Genomic DNA, 10759 nt, shown 5'->3' on the forward strand with positions numbered 1-10759 from the left:
TGCACTGTATGTTTCATATCATGGGGGATGAGTTGTAGTTAGTTTAGAGTTCCCCAATGACTACTCCCAAAACGGGTAGTCAGAGCCCCCTCCCTGCCCCTGAGAGGAACCTTTAAGAGAGTAAGTGAGTTAGACTCACACTGACACACACACACAGGGATCTCCGAGCAACATCGTAACAGAGGAGATCAAAGAACCTTTCGGCTCACAACTTGAATTTGCTAAAACCAGGCAAGGCAAGTAACTTACCCTGTATTTTCTCGCTATTCTATGTTTGCTGTGTCTTTATATACATATATACAGTTGCAAGAAAAAGTATGTGAACCCCTTGGGATTACGTGGAGTTTTGCATGAATTGGGCATAAAATGTGCTCTGAACGTCATCTAAGTCACAACAATAGAAGAACACAGTCTGCTGAACATAATACTACACAAACATTAGATGTTGCCATGGTTTAATTGCACATAACATGTAAACATTCACAGTGCAGGGAGGAAAAAGTATGTGAGGCCCTAGCTTAATGACTTCCACCAGAGCTAATTGGAGCCAGGAGTGAGCCAACCTTGACTCCAATCAGTGTGATGATATTGGATGTGTTGCTGACAGCTGTCCTGCCCTTAAAAAACACACACCTGTTTTGGGTTTACTGGTTTCAAGAAGCACTGTCTGATGTGAACCCTGCCTCGCAGAAAAGAGCTCTCAGAAGACCTATGATGAAGAATTGTTGACTTGCATGAAGCTGGAAAGGATTACAAAAGTATCTCCAAAAGCCTTGATGTTCATGTGTCCACGGTAAGACAGACTGTCTACAAATGGAGAAAGTTTAGCACTGTTGCTACTCTCCCTAGGCGTGGTCGTCCTGTAAAAATGACTGCAAGAGCACAGCGCAGAATGCTGCATGAGGTAAAGAAGAATCCCAGAGTGTCAGCTAAAGACCTACAGAAATCTCTGGCACATGCTAACATTTTTGTTGACACATCTACAATAAGGAAAACATTAAACAAGAATGGAGTACATGGGAGGACACCACGGAGGAAGACATTGCTGTCCAAAAAGAAGATTGCAGCACGTTTGAAGTTTGCAAAAGAGCACCTGGATGTTCCACAGCACTACTGGCAAAATATACTGTGGACAGATGAAACCAAGATTGAGTTGTTTGGGAAGAACACACAACACTATGTGTGGAGAAAAAAAGGCACAGCACACCAACATCAAAACCTCATCCCCACTGTGAAACATGGCGGAGGGAGCATCATGGTTTGGGGCTGCTTTGCTGCCTCAGGGCTGGACGGATTGTTGTCATTGATGGGAAAATGAATTCCAGAGTTTATCAAGACATTTTGCAGGAAAACGTACGACCATCTGTCCGCCAACTGAAGCTCCGCAGAGGATGGGTGATGCAACAGGACAATGACCCAAAGCATACAAGTAATTCAACAAAACAATGGCTGCAACAGCACAGAATACGCCTTCTGGAGTGGCCCAGTCAGAGTCCTGACCTCAACCCCATTGAAATGCTGTGGCATGACCTTAAGAGAGCGATTCACACCAGACATCCCAAGAATATTGCTACACTGAAACAGTTTTATGAAGAGGAGTGGTCCAAAATGACTCCAGATCGTTGTGCAGGTCTGATCTGCAACTACAGGAAATGTTTGGTTGAGGTTATTGCTGCCAAAGGAGGGTCAACCAGTTATTAAGTCCAAAGGTTCACATACTTTTTCCTCCCTGCACTGTGAAGGTTTACATGTTATGTGCAATTAAACCATGGCAACATCTAATGTTTGTGTAGTATTATGTTCAGCAGACTGTGTTCTTCTATTGTTGTGACTTAGATGACGTTCTGAGCACATTTTATGCCCAATTCATGCAAAACTCCACGTAATCCCAAGGGGTTCACATACTTTTTCTTGCAACTGTATATATTCTTGTGATATCTCTTTGTTCATATTTATTTTGCATCCAACGCTTTTAGTAATAAATCTTTCTTTCTGAAAGTGTTAAACTGTTTCTAAGCGCTTACTTGCAATTCACGAATCCCTGCCTTTGAAGAGACGCTACTGTTTGTTATATATCTCTATAGTAGGTCTGCGGGCCGTGCTATATAGATCAATATTTCAATCATTATAGTGTATATTTGGTAACGGGAGTTTCCCAGTCTCCGACAAAAGTGGTGGTGGCAGTAGAGGGTTAGTTGCGTAACTAACCCGACCCAGTAACAAGCGCATTCAGGCTGCAGGCACCGATTGTAGTCCATTAGCTGGGCAATCGCTGTGTAGGGTGCAGCTGGGTGGGGCCTTGTTACGCGCGTCACACCGCGGTTTTGGATCGGCCGGCCCTTCGGTCACCAGTTTGGTGAGAAGGTCTGGGGTCTGACGCCGTGGGCGTGACGTATTACTGTTAGTCGCGGCTGTGCGATTGTCGCCTGTTGGTGGCGGCGGCCGCGGGTCGTGACACATGTCAGCATCCAGTTTCTTCAATGCTCTAAGAAGATTATTTTCTGTTCGTGGTCCAGCTAAGTTGATTCGCTCTGATAGAGGTACTAACTTTGTAGGAGCATGCAAAGAGCTGCATATATGCTCAAATGATGCAGAACTTCTAGACTATCTTCAAGACAAAGGATGTACATGGATCTTTAACACTCCACACTCATCTCACATGAGAGGTGCTTGGGAGAGATTAATAGGTGTAGCTAGGCGCATTTTAGATGCAATGTTACTCCAAGCTAAACCTACTCGTTTGACTCATGAGGCGTTGAGTACTTTCATGGCAGAAGTTATGGCTATCATTAATGCAAGACCTTTGGTACCACTATCTACAGATCCTGATAATCCTACAGTTCTTACGCCTGCCATGCTCTTGACCCAAAAGGTAGACTCTTTATCGGCCCCTTGTGGGGACTTTAGTACAACAGAACTTCATGTAAAGCAATGGAAACAAGTCCAATGCCTGGCTGATATGTTTTGGAAGAGATGGAGGAGAGAATACCTGTGTACCTTACAAAGTCGCAAGAAATGGACTGAGACCAGTCCCAACGTCAAAGATGGAAATGTTGTTTTATTGAAAGATAGTCAAGAAAGCAGAAACAACTGGCCTGTGGGAATTGTCACAAATACATTGCCAAGTAAAGATGGTAATGTCAGAAAGGTTGAAGTCAAAGTGACGAAACAAGGGACTGCTAAAGTGTATATTAGACCAGTTTCAGATGTCATTGTTCTCCTTTGAATAGCATTTCTGTTGTGCAGCTGGCACAATACGAAGCAGAGAGCTCGTCACTGATAGCGTTCAGGCGAGACATTCGCCATTGAGTTAAATTCCATCCTGTGGATTACAATTGGGGTTGGAGATAGTTTGGCCTTAGGCGACTTCTCCAATCCGAAGATGGGTTTATGGACTAAACTATTTCTTCATGTGGGGTATAAGCTTGAAGTACCATAGCCAAAAGACCCTGATATGTTGTGGACTCATGTTTTAGTTTATGTTACCAATCTAGGCTGGAATGTATTTTCTTATTATGTGTTTTCCCTGTACAGTCGCTATGTATAGGTAGTGATATAATATATTATATCAGGCAGGGAGTGTGTTGCCTTCACAGGCTAATTGAATTAAAGTTACTTATATGGGATATGCAGTGTACCACTGTCATCTAGTGGCAAACATGAATGGCAGTACTCCTCTGGATATGTACATTCTCAGACAGGAAATGACTCTTGGTTTAGGAAGTTTGTCAGCCATTTTAGATTTCTATTAACTGTGGATGCAGTGTGCTTGCTTCTCTCCCAAGGGGCTTGAGACATCATCACCTGTAAGTGCCTTTCTTCTGTGTCATCTTTCATTTATGTTACACTAGGTATTCTATGTATACTGATAGGCTGTCATTGGATTGTGTTTCAGTTTCACCTATAAAATAAAGTTGGATTCTTTGGTAGACAAGACAAGCAGTGGGCTTCTGTTTGCTGGAGATTCTGACAAGGGTTTAGCTGTCCGTTTAGAGCCACACATAGTCAGTGTTTTGAGAATGGAACAGTGAAAAGGTGAAGCGCAACAAGCCTGGAGATAGGAGTCACCGCACAGACAGAATGAGTCTAAGATCAGGAAGACAGTATAAGGCTGAAGATCAGCCACCCGGGACACATCAAGGCAGGGAGAGCATGCCAAGTGTCCAGCAACATGATGCACGCTCACACTCGTCTAGATCAGCAAGGTCCAGTCAGATTTCATCAGCAAGTGCCCTTTTAGCCAGAGCTCGCGCCAAAGCAGAGGCAGCTCGTGTTCAGCTAGAATTCGCTGAGAAAGAGGCTGCCATTATAAAAGAAAAATCAGAACAAGAAGCAAAGTTGCATATTCTTCAGCGGCAGTGTGCAGCCGCCGCTGCTGCAGCAGAGGCTTATGCCGAAATGGAACGGTCTGGAAGTGGGTCTATCCACGAAGGCCCATATGTGCCTGAGAAATCCCTCTCCTCAGTAGAACGCACAAGGGAGTATGTCCAAGAACTTTCAAGCAGCAATGCAACAAAACAGTTCCCTAATCCAGAGTCAGCTGAATCTAAACCAAGACCAGCAGAATCCCTGAGTGTACGAAAACAAACTAATCCAGAATCAGCTGAATCTAAACCAAGACCAGCAGAACCCCTGAGCGTACGAGAACAAACCGATGAGGCCAGCAGTACCAGAGCGATTAAAAATGAATCCTTACTACAGCAATCCAAACACCAGAGTACACAAGATGTCACTAAATATCTTATCCATAAAGAAATGGTTAATTTGGGCTTTCTCAAGTTTGATGACTGCACTGAGAATTACTGGGCATGGAAGTCTTCTTTTCTGTATGCAGTCAAAGACTTAGGCTTATCAGCAGCCGAGATGCTGGACCTGATGATAAAATGGCTTGGGACGGAGTCAGCAGAACATGCAAGAAGGATGCGCAGGGTACATATATTTAACCCTCCAGCAGGACTTGATATGGCCTGTCAAAGGCTAGAGGAAAGATATGGATCACCAAAGGCAATTGAAGGTGCTCTAATGAAAAGACTTGAGTCTTTTCCCAAGATAAACAGCAAAGACAACTTGAAACTGCAAGAGCTGGGTGATGTTCTTTGGGAAGTCCAGTGTGCCAAAGAAGAAGGCTATTTAAGAGAACTTGCACATTTAGATACCACCAGCGGTACTAAGCCAATAGTGGAGAAACTAACTCACAACCTGCAAGAAAAATGGGTGAGTGTTGGAGCCAAATACAAAGAAGAATATGATGTCCCCTTCCCCCCCTTTCTTTGTGTTTTCTAGATTTGTACAGCAGCAAGCAAAGATCCGGTGTGATCCCCGCTTTTCCTTCATCACCAGCAGTCAACTGCCAAAGGCAGAAAAGCCACTTAGATCCTACAATAGGACTTCAGTGATCGCCCACAAGACAACGGTTCCCTCTGAGGACCCAGGCTGTCCAAGCAGCTACAAGGTAAACACCTTTGAAGGTCCTGACAGACTTTGCCCACTTCATAAAAAGCCCCATCCTCTAAACAAGTGCAAAGGGTTCAAAAGTAAACCCATCAAGGAAAGGATAGCGTTTCTTAGACAAAACGGCATCTGCTTCAAGTGTTGTGGATCCACTAAGCATGTAGCAAAAGACTGCAAAATACAAGCGGATTGCTTAGAATGTGGCAGTAACAGACACATCACAGCTTTACACCCTGATACATTGCATCAACCACTAGAGGTTGCTGAAGAGCAGAAAGATGAGGGCAGGGAGCAAAAGAATAATTCAGCTACCCCAGTAATGTCCAAATGCACTGAAATCTGTGGCGACAGTACAAGTCCATGCTCATGTGCCAAGATCTGCCTAGCAACAGTGTACCCCACAGGGAAAAAGGAGAAGGAAGTTAAGATGTATGTAGTTCTGGATGAACAGAGTAACAGGTCACTAGCAAGGTCAGACTTTTTCGATGCCTTCAACATACAAGTGCTATCCCATACACCCTAAAGACATGTGCAGGAATGATAGAAACTTCAGGAAGAAGAGCTACTGACTTTACTATTGAGTCTCTTGACAAGAGAGTCCATCTCTCACTTCCCATTTTGATAGAGTGTGATATGATACCGGATGATAAAACAGAGATCCCTTCACCAGAAGTAGCCCGTCATCATCCTCATCTCAATTCAATATCTCACCTTATTCCAGCTATCCAGACAGATGCCTCTGTTCTTCTACTTCTTGGGAGAGACATTCTACAAGTACATAAGGTACGCCAACAAATTAATGGGCCCTTTAATGCCCCTTATGCCCAAAGACTTGACCTAGGGTGGGTCATAGTAGGAGAAGTTTGTCTAGGAGCAGTACATCGGCCTGACAGTGTCAATACTTCAAAGACATCTGTGCTATTTAATGGGCGCACATCCCTTCTAAGTCCATGCCAAAACAGCTTTGTTGTGAAAGAAACCCTTAACATCCCAAAACCATACTGTGACTTTCCTTCTAGTTACAATAGAGACATTAGTAGTGGCATGGAGTCTGACACTTTAGGGAACTCAGTATTCCAGAGAACAAAAGATGACGACAAACAAGCAATGTCTATAGATGATCGAGCTTTTCTCCATATCATGGATAAAGAGACTTTCCAAGATGAAAGCAACAATTGGGTAGCTCCCTTACCCTTTCGCACACCAAGGTGTTACTTAACCAGTAACAGAGAGCAGGCCATGAAGCGCCTGAACACACTACGTAAAACCTTGCAAAGAAAACCTGAAGTGAAAAAAGACTTTACAGAATTCATCAAAAGGATGCTTGATAATAATCATGCTGAAGTAGCACCGTCACTGGATGAAGGTAAAGAACACTGGTATCTGCCAATGTTTAGCGTTTACCATCCACACAAGCCAGACCAAATAAGAGTTGTGTTCGATTCCAGTGCTCAACATGGAGGTGTTTCACTGAATGATGTACTACTGAGTGTCCCAGATCTAAATAACACACTTCTGGGTGTCCTCTTACACTTCAGGAAAGAGCCTATTGCTTTCACAGGTGATGTGCAACAGATGTTTTATTGTTTCCTCGTGAGAGAGGACCATCGTGACTACCTGCGTTTCCTGTGGTACAAGGATAATGACATAGCTAAAGAGGTGACTGTCAGGAATGGACAGCGGGTGCTCCCAGCAATCAGAGACTCAACTTTGCAGCCAGCTAACACCTGGAACTGATTATGCTGGGGTATTTAAGGGATGGCCAGACCCACAGACTCGGCCTTGGTGTTGTGTTTGTCCTGGGCCCTGTATCTGTCCTGCATCCTGTTTCTGTTCCTTTGCTGACCCTGCCTGATCTGAACCGCTGCTGACTTCTCCTGCTCTGATCCCGGCTCGCTCCTGACCATCCCTCTGCCTGACCCTCTGTACCACGCTGCTTGCTACCTGTTCTGATCCCTGGCTTGTGACCCCGACCATCCCTCTGCCTGACCCTCTGTACTACGCTGCTTGCTACCTGCTGAACCTGGCCTGTGACCCCGACCAATCTCCGCTTGCTCCCCCTGTACCTACCTGCCCTATTGATATTGACCCGGCCTGCCTGACGACGCTTGCTTGTATGTACTGTTATCTGTGGGTGGTTGGTTTGGTTTGTTTGCTCTGTATTATGTTTTAGTATTGCACTGCGTTTATGTTTGTATTGTTAGTGTTAATAAATTATATTGTTTATCACATATCTGAAGTCTGCGTTTCCCTGTGTTAGTCACACACCTCTGGTCATACCCGGGAGCCCTGACATTACACCAAGGCCAATCCTGACCAGAAGTGGCTGCACAGGGAAGCCATCTTGGCTTGTTGATGGGAAGGATGGATCTTGATGAGGTTGAGTATTTATATCTGCTAGTGTTTGATGACAGAGAGTATGCTTATCAAACTCTGAAGGAGTATACCCGGGATGAACTGCTAGAATGTATACGGCTCGCTCATGTTTTAGTAGATCAGGGCACAGAGTTCTCTGAGGTGCAGCCATTGATTGAGGTTTGTGCTGAGTTGGTTTCATCTGGTACCCCCGAATGCAGGGATGAATTTTTGCCACCATTTAGTGCAGACCAGGTAGAGTCCCTGGTGTGGTTATTAGAGGATGATGTGGGTTACTTTCTGGAGCGTTATTCCACATGTTCACCACAGGTACTAAGAGATTGTATAAACGCAGTGCAGTCTTTGGTCAGACAGGCTTTGTGTAAGCTCAGCTTTGTTCAACCCATACTGCAGACATGGACAGATTTGTTGCACCCAGCCTCAGTCAGCTTACAAAAACCCAGTCCTGCTTCTAATCTATTTCCTCAAAGCTCTATTCCTGCATTCCCAACAGCTCCTCCTGCCCTGCTATCTACCGCATGTCAGTACCCTGTTCCCACTCGCTGCACCTATCCTGCCTTTAACCCTGTAAAAAAGCCCTCTGTAGCAACTGCTCCCTCCTCTGTTCCATCCTCCAGCTTTTCTCTGTCTCCAGCTGCTCCATTCGTTTGCAGACCTGCATTTACTTGCAGTGCTCCAGTAGTTAAAACCAGAAAAAAGCGAAAATTCTTTCCAACCAATACCATCCTGCCAGTATCCAAACCGGTGAACCTGCCGTCTGAGAACCTGCCTTCCGTGGTTCAGCCTGATGCCTCTCTTCAGCCTGATGCCTCTCTTCAGCCTGATGCCTCTCTTCAGCCTGATGCCTGTACTCAGCCCGATGCCTGAAGCCTCTACTCGGCCTGATGCCTCTACTCGGCCTGAAGCCTCTACTCGGCCTGAAGCCTCTACTCGGCCTGAAGCCCCTACTCGGCCTGAAGCCTCTACTCGGCCTGATGCCTCTACTCGGCCTGATGCCTCTACTCGGCCTGAAGCCTCTACTCGGCCTGAAGCCTCTACTCGGCCTGAAGCCTCTACTCGGCCGGACGCCGGCATTCAGCCTGATGCCTCTACCCAGCATGATGAACTGATCCAGCCTGACAATCCTTTTAGGCCAGTTGACTCGATGCCCGCTGTTGATCCAGACGATCCGGTACCTGATCCGGTGCCCGCTGTCATGCCAATTGACTCAGAGCCCGCTGTCGTACCTGGTGACTCGGTGCCCACTGCCTTGCCAGATGATGCGGTGCTCGCTGGCGAGCCAAATGACCTGATGCCTGGTGACCCAGTGCCCGCTGTCATACCTGGTGACCCGATGCCCGCTGTCGAGCCAGACGATCCAATGCCTGGTGACCCGGTGCCCACTGCCTTGCCAGATGACGCGGTGCCCGCTGGCAAGCTAAATGACCTAATGCCTGGTGACCCAGTGCCCGCTGTCATACCTGGTGACCCGATGCCCGCTGTCGAGCCAGACAATCCGGTACCTGATGACCCGGTGCCCACTGTCGTGCCTGTTGCCTCGGAGCCCACTGCCTTGCCAGATGACGCGGTGCCCGCTGTCGAGCCAAATGACCTGATGCCTGGTGACCCGATGCCCGCTGTCCAGTCAGACGATCCAATGTCTGACCCAGTGCCCGCGGTCATACCAGTTGACTCGGAGCCCACTGCCTTGCCAGATGACGCGGTGCCCGCTGTCGAGCCAAATGACCTGATGCCTGGTGACCCAGTGCCCGCTGTCCAGTCTGACGATCCAATGTCTGACCCAGTGCCCGCGGTCATACCAGTTGACTCGGAGCCCACTGCCTTGCCAGATGACGCGGTGCCCACTGTCGAGCCAAATGACCTGATGCCTGGTGACCCGATGCCCGCTGTCCAGCCAGACGATCCAATGTCTGACCCAGTGCCAGCAGTCATCCCAGTTGACTCGGAGCCCACTGTCGTGCCTGGTGACTCGGTGCCCGCCGCCCCGCCTGGGGGCCCGAGACCTGTCGCTCCGCCTGAGGGCCCGAGACCTGTCGCTCCACCTGGAGGTCCGGCGCCCGCCGCTCCGCCTGAGGGCCCGAGACCTGTCGCTCCACCTGGGGGTTCGGCGCCCGCCGCTCCGCCTGAGGGCCCGAGACCTGTCGCTCCACCTGCGGGTCCGGCGCCCGCCGCTCCGCCTGAGGCCCGAGACCTGTCGCTCCACCTGGGGGTCCGGCGCCCGCCGCTCTGCCTGAGGGCCCGAGACCTGTCGCTCCACCTGGGGGTCCGGCGCCCGCCACTCCGCCTGAGGGCCCGAGACCTGTCGCCCCGCCTGGGGGCCCGTTGCCTGTCGCCCCGCCTGGGGGCCCGATGCCTGTCGCCCCGCCTGGGGGCCCGATGCCTGTCGCCCCGCCTGGGGGCCCGTCGCCCCGCCTGGGGGCCCGGCGCCTGCTGCTCCGCCTGGGGGCCCGGCGCCTGCTGCTCCGCCCGGTGGCCCGGCGCCTGCTGCTCCGCCCGGTGGCCCGGCGCCTGCTGCTCCGCCCGGGGGCCCGGCGCCTGCTGCCCCGCCCGGGGGCCCGGCGCCTGCTGCTCCGCCCGGGGGCCCGGCGCCTGCTGCTCCGCCTGGTGGCCCGCTGCCTGCTGCTTCGCCTGGTAATCCGATGTGCCTCTGCCCGGTGTGCCTCTGCCCGGTGTGCCTCTGCCCGGTGTGCCTCTGCCCGATGTGCCTCTGCCCGGAGTCCAGCCCGATGTGCCTCTGCCCGGAGTCCAGCCCGATGTGCCTCTGCCCGGAGTCCAGCCCGGTGTGCCTCTGCCCAGTGTGCCTCTGCCCGATGTGCCTCTGCCCAGAGTCCAGCCCGGTGTGCCTCTGCCCGGTGTGCCTCTGCCCGGAGTCCTGCCCGATGTGCCTCTGCCCGGTGTACCGCTGCCCGGAGTCCTGCCCGGTGTGCCAGTC

This window comes from Staurois parvus, unplaced genomic scaffold (assembly GCF_062004578.1).
Source record: "Staurois parvus isolate SC_StPar_1 unplaced genomic scaffold, SC_StPar_1.0 ptg000889l, whole genome shotgun sequence".
Lineage (NCBI taxonomy): Eukaryota > Metazoa > Chordata > Amphibia > Anura > Ranidae > Staurois > Staurois parvus.